The sequence below is a fragment of the Lissotriton helveticus genome, chromosome 5_1 (assembly GCF_964261635.1).
Source record: "Lissotriton helveticus chromosome 5_1, aLisHel1.1, whole genome shotgun sequence".
NCBI lineage: Eukaryota > Metazoa > Chordata > Amphibia > Caudata > Salamandridae > Lissotriton > Lissotriton helveticus.
In genome coordinates, this window is record NC_136065.1 from 1210618715 (window position 1) to 1210646654 (window position 27940).

General features: G+C 42.5%; 1 protein-coding gene across 3 annotated transcripts in view; it reads left to right on the forward strand.

The window, feature by feature from the left end:
* The window catches only part of GRK5 (G protein-coupled receptor kinase 5), a 648325-nt gene that overhangs the window by 37641 nt on the left and 582744 nt on the right, over nucleotides 1-27940 (forward strand). Inside the window, exon 1 of one of the 3 annotated variants that reach the window (XM_078643915.1) lies at nucleotides 10581-10701. The exons of the other annotated variants lie outside the window; for them this stretch is intronic. The gene's annotated coding sequence lies outside the window, so the exon portion shown is untranslated. Of the gene's footprint in view, nucleotides 1-10580; nucleotides 10702-27940 lie in introns of those variants that run through there. 3 annotated transcript variants of the gene reach the window in all.

Genomic DNA, 27940 nt, shown 5'->3' on the forward strand with positions numbered 1-27940 from the left:
CCTCAGGGTGCAAACATATTATCCAAGGTACATGAAAAATCTCTAGGTTGTACAATGATCAAACGCCAGATTGTGGCGTTTTTGTGTTGGCTTTGTATGGGTAGAGAAATTGATCATGCAATAAAATAATGTAAGATATGTTGCAGCAGGTCCCTAAAAGTAGTGTCTACTTTTTACCCCATCTAACTCCTTACTTCTCCCTGGGAGAAAGTAAGGATTGATGTAGTGGGGCCATTCAGTCTCCTTCCAAAGAACTCTTGCTTTGTGCTAGTGATGATAAACTATAACACTTAATGGCCAGAGGTAAAATGTTTCAGTGAAGTTGCTGCAGGAGCTGTTGTAGATTTCTTTAAGGATATATTTTTAAGAGGAGATTTTCCTGGAACATTGGTTTCGTACAATGGGACCCAATTTGCCTCTGAAGAAGTGACAATTTCTTAGGGGCTTGGAGTTATCCACCTCAGGCACTTATTTATCATCCCCAAATGACCTTGTTGTTGCACGGACAAATAGAGTGCTTTGAAAGTGCATACAGCGGGCTATTGTAAATAATTGTGGTGTTGCCAATGTGGTGATATCTATGCATTGATTTTATTGCACCACTCCACATTCAACGACATGGGTCTTTCCTGTAGAGAGGGAGAAAACCCACCAAGAATTTATTTTCCAGCTTGCATGTTATAGTGGGTCAAAAATGCTGAGTCTCTGAGTGACCTTGATGCTTGTGCCAGAGCTAAAGTTGAATATACAAAGGATAGGTAAAAGAAAATATTACGAGACAAGTAAAATGAAAAAGTGAAATTTGAAAACATTTCAAGTTGGAAATCTTGTACGAGTGAAGAAACCAGGTCCTTTTTGGAAGGGTTATCTTAAGTATGGAACTCCTGTCGGGGTGGAAAAGAGTAGTGGTCGTGCCGTCAGGATGACAAGAGGCCAGTGGTAGAATGGCGAGAGTTGTGAAAATCAGTAGCAATGTTGGTATTCAGGCTAAATCTGTGAGTAAACTTCCAATGGAGAGTCACAGTGATCTTACATCAGTTACTGAGCACTTATGTACAGAACCGGTACATCTGCCATTTTTTAGAACAGTACAGTGAACTCCTCAAATGAGGAGAATAGCTCTTGGATATAAATTAATGTTTATATTCACCTTTTGGATACAGACGTACCCTTTCGGGTTTTGTGTATGTTTTTTAGGTCTTTATACTTTCCTTGATATGGTCCTGTGTTTATTTAGCCTTTGTTTATTAGTACTATTGTTATGAGGATTGTATTCATGCTTGAATAATTGCATACTGGTTGTTCCCACACAGTGCTAGAATTTTATGTTATTTTCAAAAGGGGGTGTAATGTAATAGGATGTATGACGTTACAACGCATACTTTTACAACACATACCTTTACAACGCATTTTTTACAACGCAACATCCATTACAACGCATGCCATTACAACGAATTTTTAAAAACTACCTTTACAACGCATTCCATTACAACGCATACTACCTTTACAACGCATACCATTACAACGCACACCATTACATTGCATTTATGGTAAGTATTGGATAGTGTAGGGGTAAAAATGATTATTCTAGCTCCAGGGGGGTGCAATAGTAGGTTAAGTGTTGGATGGTGTAGGGGTACAAATTACTATTCTAACTCCAGGGGGTGCAACAGTAGGATAAGTGTAAGATAGTGTAAGGGTACTATGCGTTGTAATGGTATGCGTTGTAATGACTGCGTTGTAATGACATGAGTTGTAATTGTATACTTTGTAGTGTCATGCGTTGTAATGGCATGCGTTGTAATGGCATGCGTTGTAAGGGATGTTGCGTTGTAATGGTAGTGCGTTGTAAAGGTAATGCGTTGTAAAAAGTTGCGTTGTAAAGGTTGTTTCCCAATGTAATATCTCATGTTCATGTTTCCAAAACTTGACACTCTGCTCAGGCATTCTGTTGACATGGAGAGGAGAATCGGTGTGTTATCTTACTGAGAATATTGAGATTTGAAAGGAGTTCAGCTGCTGTTTGAGCATGACTGTCGTGCCCACTAGCAGCTCGATGATGAAAGTAACAAATATAATTATGAAATACATGTTCCAGTGACACCTTAACAACAAATGGAGGAGAGCGAGGTAGGGAGAAGGGCTTATCAATATTATAGTCTGCGTTATTATCATGTGGTATATGGCAAGACGTCACAATTTCTTTCATTGATTTCAAGCTCTACAGTAAAATGCACATATTTCTAGAGGCGTAAACCTTGCTGGCCTTTAATGTATTTATTCCAAAACGTAGGTCGGTGTAGAGGTAGAGGACAGTTCGTTTGGGCCTTAAAAATATAATCATAGAACAAAATGGCTGGTGAATGTGCAGTCAGTCTTTTCTCTTCTGCTTGACCCCTGATTCCATTCGTGCAAAGCTATTGACGTCACCGCCTGTCCAAAGAATAGATACGAACGCAGGCGTCCAAATGACTATTATAACAGTAACATCAGATTTATAATGACCTCACTCTCTAAAGAACGCCAGAGCCAGGTAAGAAAGGAACATAAAACGGTTCAAACTACATTTGTATGGTAGCCCACAATTACAAACTTGTGACAGTTATTCAAATTCTTTTCAAAACGGCGTATCTTGATGTGAAATATATATAATATTTTGCACTTCACTTCATGGGTGCTGTTAAATGAACAGTGCAGCTGCGAAATCAAAATTGCAATTTCTACGGTTGAACAACCTAGCCATTTTCTTCACCCTCTACTGCTGTGTCTTCTTGGGTCACTATACCTAAACACAATCCTGGATTCCAGATCTACAAATGCAGAGACGATGTAAAGTGATGCTGTTTTTAATAAAAAAAATATGAAGCAGTACAGTACTGTACAAGACAGCAAACATCAGACCTTTTCACCTCCTCCCACCAAATTAAAATGCCGAACACCTCAGCAAATCGTCTCTTGCTATTGGGTGGTCATCCTGATTTGTATGCACAGCTGTACAGTTTATCAGTGCTTGAAATTGCAAAAAAAAAGAGCCTGTACGCATGCCTTTTCAAACCCAAGGCCTTCCTACTAGTCATTCACTTTGTCCTTGCCAAATTTTCCAATGATTGTTTTGTCTTTATGAGGAGTACTGTTGTACAGAGTTTTGCAGCTGAAAGTTCTGCTCGCCTAAAGCACAGGTATTGTTGTTCCACGCAGATTAGTCAGAGATTGTAATGTTTCCAGTTGCTGGTATCCAGGGCCACTGTCCTCTACAGTGATTATAGGTAGGTGACCCAGAGTTGCTTGTATTTTGTGAACAGATAATTATAAAGAAAAATTCCTCTCTGCTTGGTTATGCTCTTCCTAAAAACTAGGGCAGGAGTCTCCAACGGGGGTGGCGGGTAACATATGAAAGTGGTGGGACGAGTGTAGTGCCCCACTGTTTCCAAAAACAGACAATAAAACCAACATGCACAAAAACCCCACACTGGCACGCATTACAATAAAATATCCAATAAAATAAGTGTACTTACCCGGGCTGCATCCTTCGTGTTCTGTCTGTCTCTGAGCACGATTCAAACTGAAAACTTCCCTCAGCAATCCTGACATTGCTCCTGAGAGCAGCGCCAGGATTGGATGGAGCAGGCTGGCTAGACACTGCATCAGGCCTAGGAGGCCTGTGCTTGGTCTCCACCTAGCTATCTAAGACAGCTGGGTGGAGACCTGCAAAGACAGCCGGCCAAACTGACATGCGTACTTCGCCAGCCTTCCTCTAGTCCTCCATGACGCCAATCGACAGCAAAGGATAGGACATGCCCCCATTTCTCCGGCTCCCTCAGCGGCAGGCTGACGGCTGCGGCACGCCTCTTGAAAAATAAAATGGCAGTGAAATCATTTAATTGCCATTTTATTGTTCACTATTACCGCAGCTTACAACAGGTAGTGGGGCAACGTTCCCCTGCCCTCAAGAAGTAACCGCCGCTGGTCTCCAGCCCTTTCTGTATTATCACACAGAGCTGCTACTATTATTTGCGTGGTAATTGTGACCACGGCAGACAAGACTACATTATTGTCCATCCCAAGCAAGTGTACTAGCAGACATTTTCTCAGTGCATTGGGCAAGAATGCCACCAGTAGTATGAAAATGGCTTTATCAATATGGAATGCCTGTACAGGGTTAATACATGATACCTGAGGCTGCAATGTCCCTGACACCCAGGTTATCATTTCATTGTATGTCTCCCCTTCGGCTTATGATTTATCACTCAAATATCAGCTTTAAATATGTTATGGAAACCCAGGCATTTGTGTACAAACATCAGCTGAGCTTATGAGTTCTGAAAATACACATATTTTCATCTCAAATAGACACTTATCAATTCTGGTATACATGCATTAATCCAACCAAGCTAAACCTTCTACATTAGTAGGTTGGGCTGCACACTGGTGAGCTACTAACAGGTAGCTGGGGAGTTACGAGTAACTCAAAGCCTACTTATTGGAGATGCCTGAACTAGAGACTCTGGGGTTCTTTAAATGTGGGAAAGTAACATTTATACCAATATTTATGCACTATAAAATTAGTATTGTCTCCAAACGAACGTTAAAGGAGGAAAAGTGAGGAGCAGAGACAAAGTACAAAATACGTTAGAAACACTATTGTAAAAGTTTTCCCTTCCCAACGGCCACCCCTCTCCAGGATGAAGACCCCCCCCCCTTCAATATCTCCAACTCCTTCACTCCCAGAGACATCCACTATCAGCCTCCCTTGGAAGTGTAAGGATGTTACCATGGCCCATGTCAATATTCTGTGCTTCACCATTAAAACAGCCGCTTTACCTGACCAGAGACTCTGGACTCCAGTCAAGGAAGAGCACTATACAATTGCTCCCACTCCCATAATTTCCCTTTTGTTTTATTGCAGCCCTCCTTACAATGGCTTTCAGTTCTTCTGACTTCAAGACAAGCACCACTATACCACCTATGTCTGTTTATATGGGCCTACCTTGGGAGCCAAAACGTGCCACGCAGCAGCAGTTGTGATAGTTCTTCTTCTGCATTGTCACCACGTTAAAATAACTGACTTTCTAAAGAAGCTTTACTTAAAGTAATATTATGGCTAACATATGACTCAAAAATGTTTCTTTTGGAAGGTTTTCAAGCCATCAATCACATTGGAACTGTGGCTTGATTATCTGCAAATTTACCCCATAATCTGGCTTGATGCTGGGGGATTTCAACTCCTGATAATGTTTGTAAAAGTGATGTTTAATATATTTGTTGGTCTGATAGGAGATGATTTTTCAGAAAAGTATATAGTGGAAAAAATTGGAGCATAATGGATTGACCCCCTACTCTCAATTTCCATTTGTACTTGTACCGTGCCTCACAAAAGTAACACAGTAGGTATGCTCAGTAAATGCGGGGGTGCATATGTTAAAACAATAGATTAGATATTTAGAAAACTTATTTAGAATTACTATTGATATGTTATCAAATCATATATTAACCCTTTTGTTAAAGTATTGTTGAAGTAACTTCTGCAAACTGTAACAGTTTTGAAATAAGTTTAATAATTTGAAAGATCATAAACCAAAAATGCAGGTAAAGTGATAATAAAGTACCCCAGCACAACTTACTTGATCAGAAAGTGGCCTCTATAACACTTTACACCTCTACTTCCTGTTCTCACAGAGAAGAAGTAGTAGAAATTTACCATAATTCTGGAAGCCTCCAAAAGTACACATCTAGTCCCAACCTTTGAACAATGCTACCTTACTCACCTCCACACCACATTCCCAGAACCCACACTTCTATTTCAGGCCATATTTGTAATGTTAATGATATTTTATAACCACCTCTGCTAAATTATGTGTAGTGCAGGGAGCTTCCCACGTGGTAGTCAGAGCGCTATACAACAAATTAATTACTAGTTGAATTATTTAAAAAGACAATCCAGGGGAGTTAAAAGTTAAGGAGAACATAAACCTCAGTAGCTTGTGTAATTTTTGCTTGAGGAATCCTAGCTGACTTAATCCGACATTCCACCTGCTGGTTGAATTCTCAGATCACATCCCAGGACATCAACATCTGCTACCTTTTGAAGAATACTGTCTTTGATTGAAAATGCAAATGATATTAATAAAGACACAGATTAAGGTTTCATTTTTCCAATGTACTGTTTCCTCTTTTGAAACAGTGCTTGTGTGCATTGTCATCCCTTCTCTTAGTCCATTTTACCTTTCCTTGATCTCGTAGACCTAAAAGATTGCAGATTTTTCTTCTGGCTTTGGAACTCTGTGCAGTTTGCCACTGCTAAGCAATAGTAAAGTGTCCACTCGTCCCTTCTAACACAGTGCTTTACATCAGAACTCCCTATTTGGCCTATTTAACTTCCCAGTAAGTTAATTGTAAATGGTGTCTAAAGTGTGCCCTTAGCATGAAATGTTAAATGTCATATGTGGGCTGCAGTGTATATTCACACCACCCACATGTGTGACCAAAATATATTTCTGCCATGAGCACTGGTGTGCTCTGGTTAGGCTGCAGTTTAAACACACTCCATTGACCTGTGGCAGGGAAAAATGCTGATCTGGAGGAACAGTCTATTTTTGTATACATACCTACAAGTCCCCCTTAAAGTGTGACTTGTAAGCCCACAGGGCAGGGTGCTAATATATAAAAATATGACGCACTTTATTTTTGGGTTAGTGTGTCCTCACAATGAACTGAAAACCATAAGCTATTTTGCCGAGTAGGTCTAGCTAGACTTTTTCGTGATCGGTTTAGGCGGTGTAGACATGTTATTTTTCCACAATGGTTTAGGAATGGGTTTTAAATCAAAGTTCTCTCCTGCTTAGTTTTTAAAATGTGACTTAAGGGTGAAATCAGATTTTTGATAACTTAAGCAGGAAAGTAACTTTGTAATAATGTACTGTCGGTGCCAGAGCTGGCTTAAAACCAGTTCTGCAACTCATCACATCTGCTACCTACGCCGAAATATACATCCTTGGCTGGGAGAGCTAACGACTCTGCCTCAGAGGACAATGGCTTGCCTCTGGGCCTAGGGGAATGCCTGCAGGTATTAACTGTGGACCATTCAGCAGGGACTAGCTTTCTTGGATTGTACAGGACCAGTTGGAAGAACAAAAGACTCCTTTAGCACTGCCTCTTGAAAATGACAAGGAGAGCGTCTCCTATTCATCCCCAGTGCCCTCCTAAAAAGTTAGACTCAAGCCACAGTAGGAGGGAAGACCAGTTTTGACCCAGTCGGGTAGAGTAGTGGCCAAGAACCCGAAGACAGGTCTGCTTGGCGGCACTGGATCATGCCATCTTGAAATAGATGATCCTAGGTAATTTTACAGTAAGTCAAAGAGGAAGTGTTGCAAAAGGAGGTCAGGAACTGTGACAAAATCGGACCGGAGTAGATTTTCTCCAGTCATTGGCTAACGCACAGGATAAATCTGAAATCCCATCCAAAGGAAGAGGGCAGCCCGGCTGGAAGAAAAATCCTGACTTTGGACTCCTGATTCCTGCTGGAAGAAGACTCCCCACAGGACTCAAAAATGTCTGAATCCTGCTGGCAGCCTCCTTTTTACCTAGTCTCGGGGTACAAAAAGCAAAAGGATTTCTGACTCCAAGAGGGCCCAACTGACTAAAGAGTACTAGATCCTGCAGGAATACTGGCTGGATGGAGACCTGGTACATAGAAGCCTGCTCCGAGGAGTCACAGGAGTGACCAGAAGGAGCTTTCCTCACAGTTGGAGACCAAGTCAGAAGGTAAAATCTTCGACCAGCACAACCTGCTTGGTGTTTCCGACCTCTGCTCCATTGTGGTGGGTCTTAAATGGCACCTAGATCCAATTTCATCTTGAACTGTTGCTTTTCCATTGTGCCTGACTTTTTCTAGATGCAACTTGCCTTTAAACTTTAACAATTAATACCTCTGGTTCCCCCAACCTAGTTTGAAGATGTGGCTATATATGTACTTCTTAAATTTGTCTTTATTTTTTTTTTTATTGGTTTGGGAGTTTTATCATGTTGTGTTTCATGCTGTAAAATTGCTCATATTGCTCTAATTTACCACACACTTTCCTGGGGATTACCTGCTGTTTGTGCCATAGTAACCACGGTTTGAACCAGAATTCTTTCAGCACGGTGTTTGGATCTAACCAGAGTGGATTTATTCAGTTGACTGAGGGCCCCACTCCCAAAGTAATAGCCCCCATTTTGGACAGGTATTATTTATTTAATAACTATTTTTCTTCTACTTTACTGCTGATCTGCACCTACAGTTTTGTCCTAAATATCTGTATTCTAATCCTTGGATTTAATGTAAGCAATACCCCTCTTAGTCTTCTGGTGCACTAAGGATCCACTATCCTATGCTCTTCTTCAGTTTGTCATGCATAATCTTCACATTTCTCTATTCGATCCTTCCATTTCTCACCTTATCCTAATTGTGGAGTTGTACATTTTGTCTTTGACTGTTTGCACTATGTGGCTTCTTTTTTATTGCACATATTTCAAATATACTTTACATTTCTGTATCTTACAAGACATAATAAGAATTAAATACAATTTTCATCATCATATAGTTCCATTTATTTGCACAGGTTTCTGTATTTATGCCCCATCATCTGTGGTAAGTGACTCTACAGTTGGTTGTAGAAGTTATGTAGTGTTTTGTACTGTAGAAAAGGCTCTGAAATGCTCCAATATACATTAGATTCCTCGTCGCTCATTGTGAAGTGCATGGGTGATAAAGTGCTGTATTTATACCTCTATCGAAGGTGTTGTGTGGCGAACAGCCCGTAAGCATGAGATATTGCAGAAAGGTGTAATTATAGTTGTGGTCGAACATGCAGATACATACACCCTGACCTGCTTTTTTAGGTCGAGCCTAGAGCCAGCGCGCGTGCGCTGCTCTGAGAGACTTACTGTAGAGGATTAGGGAATAGAAGCCCCGCCCACTCTCCGCCCATTTTTGCCCCGCCTGCCTGCCCTCCCGTTGTCCGTGCCTTCTGGCCCCCCAATTGTCCGTGCTTTCTGGCCCCCCAATTGTCCGTGCTTTCTACTCTGCCTGCCCTCCCTCCTGTGGTCCATGCCTTCTCCCCCCGCCCACCCTCCCTCTCGTTGTCCTTGATGCCTACCATTTGCAATGCAATTGGTCTCGCGTAAATGCGAGACCTATTGCTTTGCAAATGCTTGTTTTCAATATATCTATTGGTTTTATTCAATTTTAATTTCTTTCCACCAGACAATAAAAAATATACATTCAAAAGCAAAATCAGCTAGTCACCTTAATAGTGGGAATGAAAAATTGGAAACCAGCAAGTTAAATAAAATGTCAAAAGGAAAAATAAGAAAACAAAAAGAAACTAGTCTGCAGGTGTCAGAAAAAAAGGTATGTTCAACTCTTGTGTGGTCGGTGGAGTCATTGTTGATTTTAATTACTGTGCCACTGGGGGGTCCAAAATGTGTTCTTGTTTAACTAGGAACCCGGTAGCCAGTACCTGCGATGCATTCAACACTCTACAGCACCCTAAACACAGTGGTGGAGGCCTATGAACACGACATTTGCTTCTTGGCATGCAGGCCCTCTAGGGCTCAGTCCTCTTCAGAATCCAAGCTTGCTGAAGAGCTTGAGATCCTGTGCACTTCCCCCAACCTTATTAGGTTAGGTACATGTTAGGCTGCTCTCTATCCCACTAGTTGACGACCGACATAGGGCCATATGCATGAACACATTTTCCCATAGACACAGAATGGGCAATACCCTTTGATGCATCTGGCCCATAGATTTTAAAAGGATTACAGGTTTTCTCAAAGCGTTTCAGTTTGTCTCTCACAATGGCTGATCATTTTTCCAGAACGCAGAATTGCTATATTTTTGACCACCACAATCCTAAGGGAGGAGGAAGGGAGCGATTCCTGTTTCCAGCGGTGGACAAGCATCAGTCTCCCTGCCAGTAGTAATAATCCTCATGGAGTGTCCAGTAGTAATAATCCTCATGGAGTGTGCATCGGGCATATTCTGTACTCCCAGGGGTGGCTTAGAAGTATCCCCAGCCTATGTAGAGGCAGCCACCCCAGTAATTTCCTTTATTGACGTGTTATAAGACTTCATCCATGGGCACGTCCGCCAGACATAGAACAATGAACCTCTCATCTGGCCCTCCTCCAGGAGAAACCTGAGGCCACTAACATTGCCTTCAAGTGAAAAATGGTTTGGTTCCAGAAGGTCAGGGCTTGTATGTGTTCTCTTTGAATGAGTACAGATTGATATTGACTCTCCCTCTGCCATTTAGTTTCCCAATCTTCCTCTGAAAGTGTGCACGTGAATTCCTCCACCCATCTATGCTTAAGTAGTTGATTGGTGTGGGGCTCTCTCTTGGTGTTGTGTATAGGCGGTATGTACCTAGTCTGTGAGGTCTGCACTAGGATAGTATCGATTGGTGTCACGTCCCTCCTCCTGCTTGCCCTGACTCGGTCACTGCTTTTGTTTTTAAACACAATTTCATGAAATGTTAGTTGTGGTGGAAGAGGCAACATTTTTGGAATTCAACATTATTTGTCAATTATTCGTATCGTTTCAGGAATAGAGTTGCACAATTTAAATGTTTGAGCTGAGGAGGAGCTTCCTACGGTTCAAGACTTTTTGAAGAAAAGTATGGGCAAGAGTGAGGCCTAACTGAAGGAAGTTGATCTACTTTAGTGGTAGGTGCAGAGTTTATGCTGAAGGATGAGTGGTCCAGTGCTGTGGATGGTTTCATGTGCAATGTAAATTGTTTTAAAGGTAATTCTCCTAGCCACTGGCTCCAAGTGGAATAATTGAAGGAATGGCAAAATGAAAGACCGGATTTGTTGGTCAAGGAGTTGTCTTGCAGCTGGATTCATAGGTGTTTGCACATCAAGTGGACAGGGGCTCAATTGACATAGTCTAGATTAAAGCATTGTTTCCTTGTACCATTAGAGGGGCAAACTTAGCTAAAGGAAAATGTGATTTAAGGATCACATTGTGTAAATGATGCTTTAACTTGATAAACGTGTGCCACAAGCAAGAGATTAGAATTCGCAATCCTCTTCAGATTCGTTACTTCGTTTGAAGGGTTTGTATGTGGACTCATTTATTTTGGTCAGATGGTGGTTGATTGATAGTTGATCGCAAATGTTAATTTATCAGTATTCTACCTTTTCAGCTTCAGGTGGTCAGATAGCATCTAATCATCAACTGCGCGAGCCATTGGTCTATAACACTGGAATCGAGATTTGCCTGATTTTTAAGCATAAGACTGATTCGCTTGTCCTCCGTATAATTGTAACAATTGAGGTTGAAAGAGGAGAAATAGAGGGCTGGGTACACTTGAAAGAGTAATTGCATGATTGTGCAACCTAGTGGAAAGTATCTTTGGAGGTGAAAGGGGAAGTGTATTTAATAATGCACACGCCAAAGTATTGGCTTTCAAAATGCTTGTTTGTAAAGCATGTTTTAAAAGAGAAACAATCCAAAAAGTGCTAATGGAAAAGCAAATATATCCCAAGTTATCTTGAAACTGCACTGAATTCAATATTTTCAATTTTATAAATGCATCGTTTACTTTACAAACCCTTTTCAAGCAAGAAACTCTCAATAGCTATCACGTGATCCAGGTTAAAAATAACACAGTGGACTAGTTTTAGGTACTTAAAACAGCATAAGAGTCTGAGGCCCTAAATAAGGAAGTGTCAGAATTTAAAGGGAAGATGCTTGCCAAGGCCTAATTTACTTTTCATAGGACTTAGGCCCGAAACAAATGCTTAGCAATTTGGTGCTCTGCAGCAGCCCAGGGAGCAAATGTATTGACCTTCTGATAAAGAGACCTCACCTTTCAATAATACTATGTACACCTTCTGCCTAAAATGCCACCTGAGTACAACAGCTCACCCCTCCACAGTACAAATTAGTGCCGCCCTTGTGTGCCAAGGCAGGATCTTTCATGCAACATGTGGAGTGCAATAGATTAAACAAATGCTACATGATAAATTCTGCTCTTAAGTCGAAACCCTGGCAAAACAATACCTGTCACTTTGCTTTTAAGAACAACCTGGGAGGCAGGGGAACAACATGGAGAGCACAGGGTCAGTAATTTGGATGTGAAATAAAGCAAAAGAAAGAAAACACATGCACTCTCATGGAGAGAGCAAAGAAAGAAATACCAGATGTCTGATGTCTACCGTGGAGGGGTACACATTATCCAATCTAAAGGATTGTAAAGTAGATGTACTCCAGAGGAGGAATAAACACAACTAGAGGAAATAAAGCCATTGATAAGCAAGCAATGAGACTGGTAAGAAACCAACCATTGATAAGAAATAGGCTGACTTAAAGCCCACTCCAAGTATTGATGCTGTACACACCATGTCATTAGACAACAGATAACTAAAAGGCATCTGTGGGCAAAACCTAACAATGCCACAAATCCATTTGAGTGTGCTGTTGCCCTGATGTCAGTCCATATCAAGATCTTTTCCAGACATTTGGTTTTTAAGATGAAATGATCTGCTAGGGAGTTTCATAGTTCTTGTGAGTAATGTGATCCTTTTGCTTCTGATACTTTAACATTTCTGTGGTGATGGGTGCCATCAAGCTATTGCAGTTGGAATGTCATTGATGTTAAACTCTTGATGGAGTTGGCTGTCGGTTGCTCTATAATATTTATCTGTTGCATGATACTTCTTTTAATTCAGAAAGTCTGTACTTGAATGTTAATTTTTTTGAAATCCAAGTGTGCATTTACCAAAATGAGAAAGTTGTCCAATAAAGTTGCACAGACAGTGATTTTCTGAATTTAAATATAGTTTGCACTGGTGTTCCTCTAAACGTTTGTTTGTCCGCTTTGTCGTTCAATCGTCCTCTTCGCTGTAGTCTTTTTAATGTATGTATATTGAAATCATATTTCACAACTGTCACTGCGTGTAGCTTAAAACTGAAGAAGCTGGTGTGGATATGAATATGGTACAAGGACAATAAATGCACCATTATAACGCAGCAGTCTATAATCTTCATGATCCACAAGCAAACATAAAGGGGAAACCATCTACTGCACATTTTGCTGCCAGCTGCTGCCCTTTATGGGAGATTTCCACATAACAAGCAGAAAGTTGTAGTCCATTCACACAGGTGCTCTCTTCTCTCAAGGACAGAAGGATGTGAAGAGAGTCTTTTCTCCCTTTCCTCCATAACATATGGTACAATACACCTGCATGGGAGCATTAACGAACGCGTACTTCTGAAATATCCTCAGCTTAAAACGAAAATACCACACAACAGTAGGAAAGATCAAACAAGATCTTGAAAATCGAATACTAAGATGCAATGCTTTTTTAGCATCGTGGGTCAGCCATGATTAATGTCATCACTTGTATAAAATAAGATATGTAGTCAAAGGAGTCCTAAATTCCTCTTGTTGGTTCAGTCATAAGAACTGCTCCTAAAGCTAATGCTAGGTACACTATAGGTAGGTACACTCCTGCCCATTGCTCCTAACTCCATCAAGAACAAATTATACCTATTAGCACCAATAGGGGTCTTAGGAGGATGTAAGTAAGAATGTAAGGACAGCTGACCCATACTGTTTAGGGTTTCATTCATGCGAAGCAGGCCCTACTCCAAGAAAACAAGGCCGCAGCTGTGCCAACAGGGCTGAGTCCAGGCGCTGGTTTTTCCTTGCACTTCTAATGCCAATGCTGGCCAGATCGCAGCCGGTCGCTAGACTGCTTAGCGAACGAACACTGGGACTCTCCTGGGTACACCCAACTTTCCCGAACATTCTTCATCTCTTCTATGGCACTGAGGCATGCCAAACCCAAAGGCCTCTAGCCTGTTAGCTATTGAACAGCCGAGGCGTATCACTCACCCGCTCTCAGTGCTGGCAGCTTCCCTGGTCTCTCCTCTTCTACACACACTCTTGCTGCTGCCTTGGACACACACAAAGGCTTCTGACCCGGGACAGCACCACTTTCACACCGCACAAGGGGACTGCGAAAGAGAAGCTGTGTGTTGAACAGGAGTTCCCCCCGCCTTTCTCCAGTGTAGGCGGAACCATGCATGTATTTATTTGGTAGCTAACGTCTTGGCACTGAAGCTAAATAGGAAAGGGAATTATTGGACCACTGGCAGTAGACTAGGGCTGAGCAAGAGGCCAATTTTTAAGCCTGTGTCTAAAGGCATGGTTTGGTTAAAGGTAAGTAGGGGATCTGGTAGGGAAATCCACAATTTTGGAGCAAGTAAGGAGAAGGCTCGCCCCTCATCTCTGGTTCTCCTGCACTTGGGGACAGTCCAAGAATTAGCAGAGGAAGACCTTAGGGTTCGAAGTTTCTGATAACGCGCACCAATTAGGCATTGTTTCTAATGAGAGAGAGTCCTGGGGAGAAGTAGACCAGCATGTACCTTTCAGTTGACATCAGAAAGCTCACAGTACCCTAGTACTGCTGAACTAACGTCGTTTAACCTGCTACTAAAAATGTTAAAATATTTTGCTTCTGCATGGTTTAGTCCAAAACCACAATTTTAAACTGTTTATTGTGCATATTCCTGACCTCAAGTACAACAGCAAACTTGTTTTAAGGGCCGTTATTATGAAACTGAATTGTTATGTGGGCAGGCGTGGTTAAAGCTGCCTTGCTACTTGCTCTTCCTGCGGTGGTGGTGTCAATCTTGTGGTTAGAGTGCAGAGAGGATTTAGCTCGCGCGTCCATGCCAATATTGTACGTTTTCTGTAGCTCTTCTTTCGTGATTCGTAGTAACATCTGTGCAATGCTGCTAAGTGCATTGCTAAATCCTGAGCCTCTAAAATGGATGCTTATTTTTTTAGGCATTCTTAATGGTATTGTTGTCAACTACCTATTGTTACCAATTCTTAAACGTATACATAGTGTGCTTTGCCTCCACCAATAGGAGGGTTTCTTTTTCAGCTGTTACTATTGATTCCTTAGTGTATATTTTGCCTTCTAATGAATGCTTCCATTGGAAAACATGGATAACTTCTTACAACTGAAAGGAGGATTAATCATCCTACGGTCACAAATAGGTTCTCTTACGCCTATATGAACATTATACAAAAAAATATATTTTTTTGCTTCCCCCTCTCCAGTATTGTCAAAGCCAAAGGGTCTAGCTCTAAAAAGCTGTAGAGCATTTGTGCATGCAAACAGCATTTGTGAATGCCTGCATTTGAATGGATTGGCACATTAAAGCCAGGCCTTTTGGCTTTGTAAGTGCTTGTTTAAAAAGCACTTTTAATTTAGGAGTCCTCGTCTATCTGTACTGGTCCATCCATGCTGTTTTGTCAGTGTGTCCCTGAATATTTCTTTTTTTTTTGGTCTGTTTGAGCATCCCAAAGGACTTTATTCCACTGTCTCGTTCAAAGGTGTTTGAAGTGGCAAAATCGCATCGACCCCTTTGCCAAAGTAAATGGGCAATAGCAGCGGCTAGCACGGACATGTGGGGCAGCATGGGGGACAATTACATTTTTTTTAAAGAAAACGTATCTGCTGCTCGCCACCTCGGTGCTCTTCAGCTTCCGACGCACAGGCTCCCAGACTCCCCCGCCAATCCAGGCGCTGCTCTTATGCTGGTATTACCCAGCATGAGAGAAGCGCCGGGATAGGGCAGAAGGAGCAGGTTTTACACACCAATAGGGACTTGGAGCCTGTGCCTGCTGTTGTCCATGCAACAGCCTGGAGATATCCAAGTGTGCATGTCTGTTTGGCTATCCTAAGATAGCTGGCCAAACCGACATGTGCACTTGCAGTGCCCTGTGCCCACCACTCCACCTGCTGCTGGCTGAAGAGTGTCCCACCCTCAAGATTCAGCTCCGTCATATAAAATAAAATTATAATAAAGCAGTTTTGTTCATCGTTATATTATCATTTTATTTTACATGTTTTCATATACTGGCTCCAGCAGTGGGGCGACGCTCCTCCAACATAATGGAGGAGCTGCTGTTGTAAATGGGGTTCCTTTGGTGTGTATAGAAATCTGATTTTGATTACCTTTGGTACATCTGTTACTAGCAAAAACTCTAGAATGATAGCAAACATCTAACCAATAAGAAAATGTCAGTGTATACAGGAGGAAGGCTGCTGCCTAAAGACCAACAACCAGACAGCCACAATCAATGTTACTTTGTGTTCTTTCAAGTACCATGTTTCCATCTTTTGTCATGAGTGTAGTACAAGGTTTGCCCCCAAAGCATTGCCCTTGAATGCATACTTGTCTGTATTCACATAGGTAGTAAACCCACAATGCATTCTGGGAGTATATCAAGTCCTATGTTATTGCACATGCCAACTAAAAATCTGCTCCAACTAAGTTGGTTAGAAATTCAAACTTTGTGGATCTACTGGCACTGATTAGCAGCAGGCTACTGCCTAGTTGCCCAGAACTGTAAATGAAGGCCCTGCTCCGCTCCAGAATGTGGATTAGCTGCATTGACACAGCTTTGCTGACGTGCTTATGGAACATGAAGATGCATGGCACTGCTGCCCTTAAGGCCCGGACTAAGCCTGAAGCTCTTCAGTGTCACCTTGCTGCTGTAGGCGCTTGCACTGAAGACCTCAGCCAGCCCAAAGGAATCTAGTGACTTGGACTTTGCGCATCATAAAGCCCTCTGTGCACCCTTCTAACAATGGAAGATGTCCGCCCGCAAACTACCTGTTTACAAAAGCAGTTCAGTGAAGCAGTACCTGTCTTGCTCGTGTATTCCTTTCTTATGTCAGTGTTGGCTTTGCTGTTTATTTCACCTATGTCGGGCGCACCACTTTTACCTTTACCCGCTTTCATTCACCTGATACAGGGTGAGCATGGGTCTGTCTCCAATGTAAATTGCTTTGGTGCCAGAGAAGAGGCCTTTAGCGACACTTTGTGTCATGGGCTGTCCTTTGAGCTGTGCAGAAGTCAAAGCACCCTCTTGGGCTGCATACGAGCCTAAGCAGCTGACCGTGGTTCACTCCAGGATTTAAGAAACGGAGGTAAAAGAGAAATAGCCACTTTGAAACCGCACAGAGGAAGTCCAGTCTAGACCGTAGACATGGGTGCCAAAGACTTTAAGAATAGATCATCTGCAGTAAAACAGCCACATGCGTTCAAAGCAGAGTAGGAATTGCTTTAGCCTAGAGCCGCTTGCACTTTCAATGTGCTACGATGTTTCCCAAAGCTCTGTATTTTGAGAACAATTTCTTTTCTTTTTTACACAAATAACATGTTGCCTCATTTGTAACACTAAGTATGAGTGTTCTTCGGTGTGTAGTCCAAGATTCTGTCATGCTGCACTTTTCTAACATTACTAATTTTAATTTGTTAACCTCCTGCCAACACCATTCAGGCAGCTACACATACAGGTCCCATGGGAACCTTGGAAGAATTGTACTAATCGGTTTACTGTGGCAAGCCAGAACATATGTCTCCTCCTTGTATGGTTTGCGATATTAAAACAATGGCAGAAAAGCTTTTGTAGCATGGGATATGTTTCATCAAATTCAATGATCTCTCCTTTTCTACCACTCCGATCTCTTTTGGTGTTTCCTACTCTTTCAAAACCTTTCTTCGACCTCTACTTGTCTTGTTTCATCAGTTTCACAAATTTCACTTGACCTACAGTGATGATATGGTTACTCTGTGTTGTCTTGCAGGGTATACTGACCAGCATAACAATTTCAAATCCTGACTATAGGCTGATAAATTGTACAAAGCAGAACATTAGCTTCTAGCATAAACAAAGAGTATTTCCATGGTTGTAATGAAATCCTTATCACACCAGTCTCCCCTGCATCATGGTTTTTAATCATTTACCTTACCATAGGCGATTTCGTCAGTATCTTGGGTGTTCCAAAACACTGTATTCCTATGAGTTTCAGAAAGCGACACGGTTGTAGAGCGGATGATGTATTAATGACCGAGTAGTTTGATTTGATTTTCACCTCAGCGATGAGGGATTAGACTGTTAACACATTTGTAGTGGTGGCTGCTGACATCAAATACTGGTTGGTTGTCCTAGAAAGCCCACCAGTGCAGTCTGGCTTTAGTATTTTAGGTTGTTCTGAATTACTAGTTTTGGACATGTAGCTGGAAAAAGTATGCTTTTGCCTTTACCCTTAGGTAATCTGTGATTAGTAGTGTCTTCAAAAATGAAACTAATGATTCTTGTTTCTCTAAGTAAGACTGTGAAATGTTGGTTCAATTCATGGGTGCTGGGGGTTTCTAACAATTGGTCTGTTGATAGTGTATTTTAGGCACATAACTGTTACCTCTGTCTTGATACCATTTGGCTTGAGGTAAAGCTGATCAATGCGTTGTCAGTCTCATAGACATCTGGATGTTCTTTTCAAATTTCACTCCCAGGTTTAGTTTTTAATTTTGAACTAAAATTTATCTTAATAGTTTGTAGGCCCAAAATCGACTTTCTTATTACTGGGATCTTGGTTAAGATGCATTCTTCTCTTTATAGGTTAAAGCTACAGTTGTCGGTTCAACCATAACTTTAAAACATCTTAGTCCACAAAGCAAATAGGCAAAAGCTCAGACAAGTCTGTCTAATTGATTCCACTTGTCTAGCACCAAATCCGATTAAATTGTGAACTTTTTAAATCATAAAAACAAATACGCATTTTTTAGCTCATACTGCGAAATGAAATGTTTATTGGTACTTAAGATTAGGTGTTGTATTATTACTCAAATGAATGGTCGTCATTTTATCAACGTAAGAAGAAAGAAAGGCTACATACACAAACCGGTAATCCATTTAGCAAACCTGAGCCAAAGCACCTAGCTCCATCAAAACTTCCGCGTCTGACATCAATTGCACTTAATGCCAAAATTAACAATTGTTTTAAAATAACCTGATCTGAACGCGACCAACTCTCATAACTCCAAATCCTTAAAGCTTGAACAGACAGACTAATTGTAGTGACACTGGCAAACTCCACTGCAGGTAAAGTAACAATTTCCGGGGTTCTTTTTCAGATAGGGTTAGTCCTTAATGTAAGACTCCTGAAAACAAAAAAAGAAAAACAACTCTTCAGTGAATCCCCTAAAAGGAATCGAACCTTCTAAGTACAATAGTCTTTCTAACGTATTTACTGCAAGTGTTCATGAATTTTGCCACTGGAATCTCAAAGTATCCAACCAATTTGCAATATATTTGTACTCCACCAAATGGAATTTGCACTCTGTAGAACATATTAGTCTGCGTAACAATCGGCATTATATATATATATATATATATATATATATATATATATATATATATATATATATATATATATATATATATATATTAGCAGCCCGTCCAGACGTTGTCCGGGTATGAAATAGAATGTCTGCAATGGTTGTCACGTATGCATCATTAGGTAAGTTGCAGAAAAGGTAAGATTAGTTAGATGGGAGCTTTAAGAATTACCTTGCACGTCGTCTTTTACCTGTTCCGTTTACATGTGCATATAGGGTAAAGTTAGTTCTCCATTGCTGTGCAACATGGGTGTATGCTTCTGCAGCCAGTGTGAGGCTCCGGCCTTGTGATATGTGCCTCAGGTGACGTGTTTGCCCGCTGTGTTGTCAGTTCCACGACCCACATTGGCGTGAACGGTGAATGCACCACAAATTGCCAAAAGCACCGCCCAGTGTTATTGTAATGGTAGTCGCCCCCAGAAGGCTTGGAGCAAGGGGTGGAATCCAACTTGGTTTGAGACGCGCCTATCGCTGTCTGCAGACGCCCCCAGCCCTTCGCACACGGCCACAACGGAATCCTGTGAACGCTTGTTTTCCAGGATTTCTGTGACCCATTTTTGACGATTGCCCATTGAATACCGCGCACATTGCTGTATGGCCACGCCCCCACATGCCCACAACGGAGCCCTGTGAACACTTGTTTTACGGATTTCCGCGCACCATTTTTTTCGAATGCCGCGACCATTGCTGTATGGCGACGCCCCCAGCACAACGCACACGCCCACAAGGAAGTACTGTGAAGGGTTTTATTTTCGGAATGCCGTTGTAATACGTAGCAAATGCCGCGCCCATCGCTGTATGGCCACACCCCCAGCAGACGCCCACAATTAAGTACTTTGAAGGCTTTAGTTTATCGCTGTATGCACACCCCCCCAGCAGAACGCCCACGCCCACAAGGGACTACTTTGCCCTAAGGTTCTTTTACCTTTCTAATGTATATGGTGGCCAGCTGTATAGCCTATGTCCATCTGTTCCAACTGTCCTTTCCAATGCTGTATTGGGTGTTGTGATTGGTGCTGTGGTTCCTGAGATTACCCGCCTCAAAGGTTTGGGCTCTCTCTTTATAATATTAGTAAGGATAAGGATATATATATATATATATATATATATATATATATATATATATATATATATATATATATATATATATATATATATATATATATATATATATATATATATATATATATATACATACACAATCCTTGTAGACAAGCCATATTTACAAGAACGAAAGCAAAGAAGGTGTATTCTATGAGGTTTGTGTGTATATATATATATATATATATATATATATATATATATATATATATATATATATATTATGTGTATTTAAGCCATTTATTACACAGAATTATTTGTTATATAAAGTGCAGTTACCATTTGGTTGGTGCATTTGTAAACATGTCCCCTTGCTTATGGAAATACCGGCCATCCTCCCAACCACCGTTCAAGATTATGGTCACAACTAGACCTACTACATCTCTGTGGTTTGCCTGCCAGCCGCAGACCTGCCCTACATGTAATTGATTTGTCACTGAATTCTTGCAGGAAATTGGGTCCTACTACTTCTGGTAGCTTTCTAGAAGTTTTCAACATCCTTACCCATGCCATTTGCCTGTAAAATGTAGTCTGCATATATTTGGGCCTGCCTCTAATAGTATTCACCTTTATCCTCATAGACATGACACTTCTGACCAATCAAGCTCCTTATTCTTTTGGTATCTTTTGAAATTATAGGAGTGCATCAGGTGAATGAAGTTTAGTTCTCGGTGCGATTAGCCATGGCAAATGTTTGATTGGTTGTTACTTGTATTGCCTGGACTCCAAAAGAGAGCAGTGAGCTGGAGTGTGCTTCCCATTTCATAGAGCCCTGACTTTCAACAGCTAGAGTTGGGGAATGGCATCATAAGGGATTTGATTAGAGATTCTCCCAACCCCCTATCTCCCCACTCACAGCACTGAACCTGCTAGGTCATATGGCTTCTACCAGGCTGACTCCTGAACCTATTCTCAGACATTGTTTGTGGAGGACAATTTGTGGGATGAGCTGCCATAAAGTAGTAGGGGGGGCTCATCATAAAAAGAACCCATGCAGATCCTGGCATGATGCGACAAAATGGGACAACCGTTAGAATGACAAAATATGCCAAAGGAACAAAGTGTTTGTCAGCTCACACGTCTTGTCAAAAAGTTGTGTAGTTTGAGGCACACAACTCATGGAAATTAATGTGCAGGACCAATGAGTACTCAGCTGACTGTTCATTTAATATTAATCCAGTCAAACTAATAAGAAAAGGCTAAGGTGTCCCAGAGGTGAGACAGTTGCACTGGGCAGCTCCATGTTTGTACTGTGAATGGATTAGTATCCTACTACCAGTGCTGAATGCCAAAGAATGATTTACACAAATTCATTAACACTTTGAAAACATCATTCCAAACTATGACATGTTTTAGCGTATCGTACATAGGATCTCTAAGGAGAAATTCTGCTGCCCATGAACAGCACCTTTGACTTGTCTTCCAGTACCAAATTCACCTAAGCTTCAAATCCAAGGCATCACTTAGATGCAACCAAAAAAACTAGATTCCGAATAGGCTGCCCCTATTTCAAATACTGAAAGTCAACCTACGCTTGCACTTTAATGTCCAAGAGCCTTTTTCTCATGTTACAAATCAAACTATGCACCAACACCCGCAGGTCTTCGGTCAAATACCTCTGTACTCCAGATACTCATCTGACATACTATCTATCCTTCAAACACCTTGTTTCAGCACGCTGAAAGACCATTCCCAGAGATCTTTGAGGTACACAACTTGCCATCCTTCAGAAAGATTCGAGGCTTGCTTATTCCGGCACCATCTAAAGCACCCATTCAGAAAGCGCTTGGTTGCCTCTGTGAGGTTTAGTGCAATTTAAACGCAGATGCTATAGCTAGCTGGTTTTGTAAAGCGTATTGTGAGGATGCTTCCTCTCTCTGCAGATTGCTGGAGTCTTTTCAGCATTTCATTGGATTGCATCCAAGTAAACTGTGTGGGACAGTTTTTTGGCAGAAAGATTCTGACTTTGCCTTTCAAGTCCCATGAAACATATGCTTTTACATTTTGCCATATAGCAGTAATACTCTATTAGAAAATAGACGCTTCCCAGGACTAAATTGCATCTGCATGTTAGATTTGCATGTAATATTTACATTTCTAACTCACCGGCTCTGGATTGCTGATGGGAATTTTACCTACTGGCTACCCATCTAATTCTGGAGATAGTATCCTGTCTGTTGGACAAAGGCGGGCTTACCTTTTGATCCTGTTTTTTTCTCTGTCCCTGTACTACCTGTTCTAGATGAAATGATAATTCTTACATTCCTTGTTAAACACCGTCCATAGAGTCAAAAATCTTATGTGAATATTAATTTACTTATCCCATGTAGGTATGGTACTTGCAACCTCCTGGGACATTTGAAACTCAATCAACCTTATATTTGATTATATCCAAATGAGGGATGCATTTTCTACCCCTAAACTAATCCTCCGGTCCAGATAATTGTTGTGGTAGCTTAAAGCATAAGAAAATCCCTGTGACAGTGGTATAATTTCTTCCGGGCCTTAGGTTTAGTGCAAATAAGATCACTTCTGCTAAGTCACATGACCTTTGCCAAGTGTTTTGTATGTTGGGTCTTGTTGGGGTAATGTTTACTTGGTATCATTTCATTGTGACTATAGCTGTGTGATATCTAGTTGCTCTGTGAATGTATGTGCTTCCAGGCTGAAGGTTAAAGTAGTGTAATAGTACGGTGTTAAAATTAGATAAGACCTAGCTTTTAAAAACCTAACAATCCACCCTTTGAAATTTGCCAATTGTTGGACTTGGCCCTTTTTGCCTTACTAGTAAAGTGCACTATGTGTCCCAGGGCTGGTAATGCAAATGGCCTGCAGCACTAATTGTGTCACCCACACAAGTAGCTTTAAAGAGAGAACTCAGGCCTGCCACTGCAGTGCCTGCGCGCAGTTTGTTAAACTGCCATGTTGTCCTGACAAGTGCACCCACTTGCCAGACTTTACCCTTCCCTTTCTATGCACATTAGACACCCCTATGGTAAGTCCAGGTTACCCCCTGGGCAGGGTGGAGTGCATGTGAAAGGTAGGACATATACTGAGGTGTGGACCATGCCCTTACGGTGTAATACTCTCCATTTCGAGTTTTACTGTTGAAAGTCTATCTTGCCCATAGGACTGAATGGGGCGGCTGTGTAATGTTTTCCAGCCTATCTTCCCAAAGGCTTAAGATGGAGATGTGAAGTTTAGTGTGCCTGAACTCACAATTCAATAACACATCTTTTTGTGAAGGTGGTTTTTGCATTGTGTGTTTAGAAACCACTCTTTTAGAATTGGCTAGGTTTTTGTGCTCCAACATTTCTGTCTGTCTCTGCCTGGTTGTGGATTGACTGTCTGCTTTTGAAAGTGATAGGATCTGGGGAATGTCTTGACCCAGGAGAGGAAGTGAGACAGGAACAGGCTGACCTGCATTTGGAGTGTGGTGGGGGTAGGAGTAGCCCCTAGAGGTGAAGAGGCCTGGGTTACTGTCATAAAACAATGGTCCCATCTCCTGCTGAGTGATTGAGAATCCTGACCCCCACTAATCAAAGGGAGAAGGTGTCACTGGCAGGGAGGCACTCAGAACTGGTTTTAACAGGGGTCAGTACCCCCCTGAACACAAAAACTTCAAAGACATTTAGGGGTACAACTATGAGAGCTGAAGCCCCTGAACTGTGGAGAAATGGATTGATCAAGACTGAAAATGATTGAACCTACTTTGTGGTCAAGAGGAACCTCTGCCAAGGAAGAAACAGCTGAAGAGACTGAAGAAAAGGACTGTACCTTGCTGTGTGTTCTGGGGCTGGCCTGCAGTTTGCTGCTTTAACCAAGGAGAGGCTAAAGGGACTTTGCTGTGTGCTGTCTCCCCTTGCTTGAAAGGACTTTGCTGTGTGCTGTGTTCGGAAGTAACTTCTCCCTAAAGGCGCGAGGTGAGCTGGCTCCCTGTTGCGGAAAAACTCAGAAACACAAAAGTTTCCAGGAGAGTCTCGGCGACGCTGTTTGCGTATGCTTTTTGCAGCCTGAGACCCTTGTAAGAATTGTCCTGTGATCGTGGGCACCTGGAGTCCAAGTGAGTCTCAGCGATGCTGTGTGCGTGTGCTTTGTGCAAGCTGAGACCTTCGTGAGGTTTGCCCTGTTATCGTGCACACTTGGAGCCCAAGTAAGTCTCGGCGACGCTGTGGGCTTTGTGCAGCCTGAGACCTTTGTGAGGATTGCCCTGTTGTCGTGCACCCGGAGTCAAAGTGAGTCTCAGCGACACTGTGTGCCTGTGCTTTGTGCAGCCTGAGACCTTTGTGAGTATTGCCCTGTTGTCGTGCACCCGGAGTCCAAGTGAGTCTCAGCGACGCTGTGTGCTTTGTGCAGCCTGAGACCTTCGTGAGGATTGCCCTCTTATCATGCACCCAGAACTCAAGTGAGTCTCAGCGACGCAAAACCGTGTAGAAATCCCATTTTACAAAAAAGGCCAGGCTTACGAATCGAATGCCTTCTCTGCGTCTAATAAAGCAGCCGCAGCCAGAACTGTGGGGGAGTTTCTATTAAGAACTGGAAACACCGTAGGCAGATTCAGGGCCGTTGAACAGTGTGGAACAAAGCCTGACTGAGCCGTGAATATTATCTGTTACATGATTAATGCTAGACGGGTCGCCAACATTTTGGCTAGGATTTTATTGTCCAAATTCAACAACGAGAGTGGCCGGTAGGAGCCGCCTCTCAGGGGACCCTTACCTGGCTTAAGGATTAAGGTGATAACAGCGTCCTGGAGGGTAGGTGGGAGCACTCTATTTTCGAGTGCATCAGAATACATTGCATGGAGAAAGTGTCAAAATATGCTTGCAAGCTTTATAAAAAGCTCCTCCTGTCCAGTGTAACCATCAAGGCCAGGTGCATGCAAACCATCCATCGAGTCTATTGCTTGAACAATCTCATCTACAGTAAAAAGCTCGCTAAGAAACTTTTGGCGTGAGTTAGTGAGCTAAACCATGGCCACTTCATCTAGATAGGCAGTCTTCTGTGTCTGTACCATTCAACCACGAGGTATAGAGATTGATGTAGTAATTGTGAACTTCGGTCTGAATACCCACAGTATCCGAGATTCTGAGTGTTGTCAGAGCCCTAAATATAGGACAGGCCCATGGGTGGCTGTAGCAGCCTAGCCAGTGTATGTCCCGGCCTCTCCCCCTCCCCATAACACTGGGCCCTAGCATATTTCCAGAGATAGTGGGCCTCCCTCTCCGCGGTCTCTCTAAAGTCTGTCAGCAATGTGGCGCGTCGATGTGAATAGGTCATAGTGGGCCGTAAGGCACAAGCCTGGTCTAATGTTGTTAGTTCCACTTCAATACGTGACAGTATTGAGCACAGATCTCGCAGTACCCCTGCATGCTTGGAGATGCATACGCCCCAAGTATATGCCTTAAAAGCTTCCCACAGGGTGGCTTAGGATGTAGCAGAGCCCTTATTTAATTCAAAATATTAAACAATAACCAAACGGAGTTCGATGAGGAAGAGTTCGTCTTCAAGCACCATGATGGGGAATTGCCATTGACTTTCAGTACCTCCTGCATTAGGAACGTGCAGTGTCAATGCAATAGGTGAACAGTCTGAAAGAGTGTGAGGGAGCTGTAGAATGGAGCTGAGCCATGGCACAAGCATGGTTGAGAGGAGCCAATAATCTGTTTGGGTCCAGGTATCGAGGGGTGCAGAAGTAATGCATAAGCAAGGTGCCAGGGGTTCAAAAGCACGTACTTGTCGCATATGTCTCGCAATTTACGCTAGGAGCTGGGATTTCACCGGAGTCTGCACAGTGTTGTCCAGTACAGGATCCAAAAGCATATTAAACTCCCCCCGCCCCTTTAGTCTCCTGTAAGAAGGCAATGTCAACATTATGCCATTGTAGATACTGTAGCACTTGTTTGCCTTTACGTAGGTTATTGAGACCACCAATGCTCCAAGTCATAAAGGTGACTTCTGCAAATGAGCAGACGTTTGGGTGGAAAGACATCAGTCAGAGACAAGAAAAAGAAAAATCTGTGGCGCATCTGGTATGATACATAGGTACAGTAGTGAACTGTTGCTTTCCTGAGAAATATAAACAGCCCAATAACAACAATAACCCACTTCCCCCCCTCCGACACCTGGCGGCAAATTGCCAAGCGAATCCCAATAATGCCTTAGAATTGGGGGGGGGGGGAGGAGGAAGAAGCACGTTATTGGGAAATGCTAGCAGGTGTCATCAGGACAACCCAGGCAGCAAAGCAAGCAATATCAGGGGCACACTCCCACCAGATGCATGGAGCCACCAGCGGGGGCCAAGGCACGCCCCTGGTAGCACAGTTCCACAAAATCTCCCCTGCCCCCAATGGCCTACCCGGGCATCAATGCTATCAGGTCCTCTGATCCTCGGTGGCTCCGGGCACAGCACACCGCAGCCTCACGCTCCAATCCCAGCTGTCACGTTCACAGCCTCTCAGCAGCACGCTGGGATGTGGGCGCTTCGGCTCTCCGCTTTCTCCAACAAAGCAGGGACAGTCCGATTTTGTTCAAGGCACAGGCTGCCCTGCACAGCCCTCCCACCCCATGCCTCAAGCTCGACCACGTAACCTATCTCCACTAGGCCGCCAAAGCGTGTGGCGGTTACCGAGCGATGTCTCCCCACCAGCACCCCATCATCTCTGGAAGCCACCAGACTCAGTCGCAGCATTGCCAGGTGGTATAGGGTAGGCTCCAACACCACAGGGCTAGTTCCAGTGGTACTTTGGCCTCATCCGGTCCAGGATTGACGCCGAAGCCATCAGTTGCACTGCTGCTTACCCTGCATATCACATCAGTAATGACCTCTTGAATGACATCATTCATAATTTAACAGCAACATTTGCAATACAATTTAAAATTAGAAAACTGTGCATGGTGGGGGCGTGAGTTATAGTTACCTTAGGGCACCAGTTATAGTTTCTTGAGCTAAGTATAACCAGAAGTGTTGAATGGCTATGGTTTTGTGCCTGTAAAATTGTAACCTAACTATAACATCTCTGTAACCTTTGTTTTTTGTCAGTGAATATATATTCTGGTGGCCATGTTCAAATGGATGCATATAATGCTGCCCTGTAAAGACATACTGCAGTACTTACCTGTAAATACATACTAATCCTGCCCCCCGGTAAATCTGCCCCCTGATTGCCATCCGTATGTTGCCATCCTTACAAATGTACCAATCTTGAAGGATGAACAATACGAATCCCACCAAACACTCAAAAATAAAACCTTACACTGGTTAAAGACCAACAGACCACTTCCTAGGGGTGTTGACGGGCTGATCTTGGGAGTAAGAAGAGTAGGGTGGGTGGGTTACGGCAATAAGCAATTTGAAGGGGACTGTGTGATAGTTAATTTTAAAGACAGTAGAGCAGCACAAGCTATTTGTAACCATAGGGATATAATTGGGGGGCCCCAGTATTGGTGTAGTGGATTTGACCTACTTCTACCCAAGGCCTGTTGCAATCTCTATTTGCCCTTATCCTGGAAGGGGTTGGAGTAATAGTCCATCTTATTCCGATAATTCTGTTGGTCCCCAGTTTCACCCATGTGCTCCCTGGCCTGGGT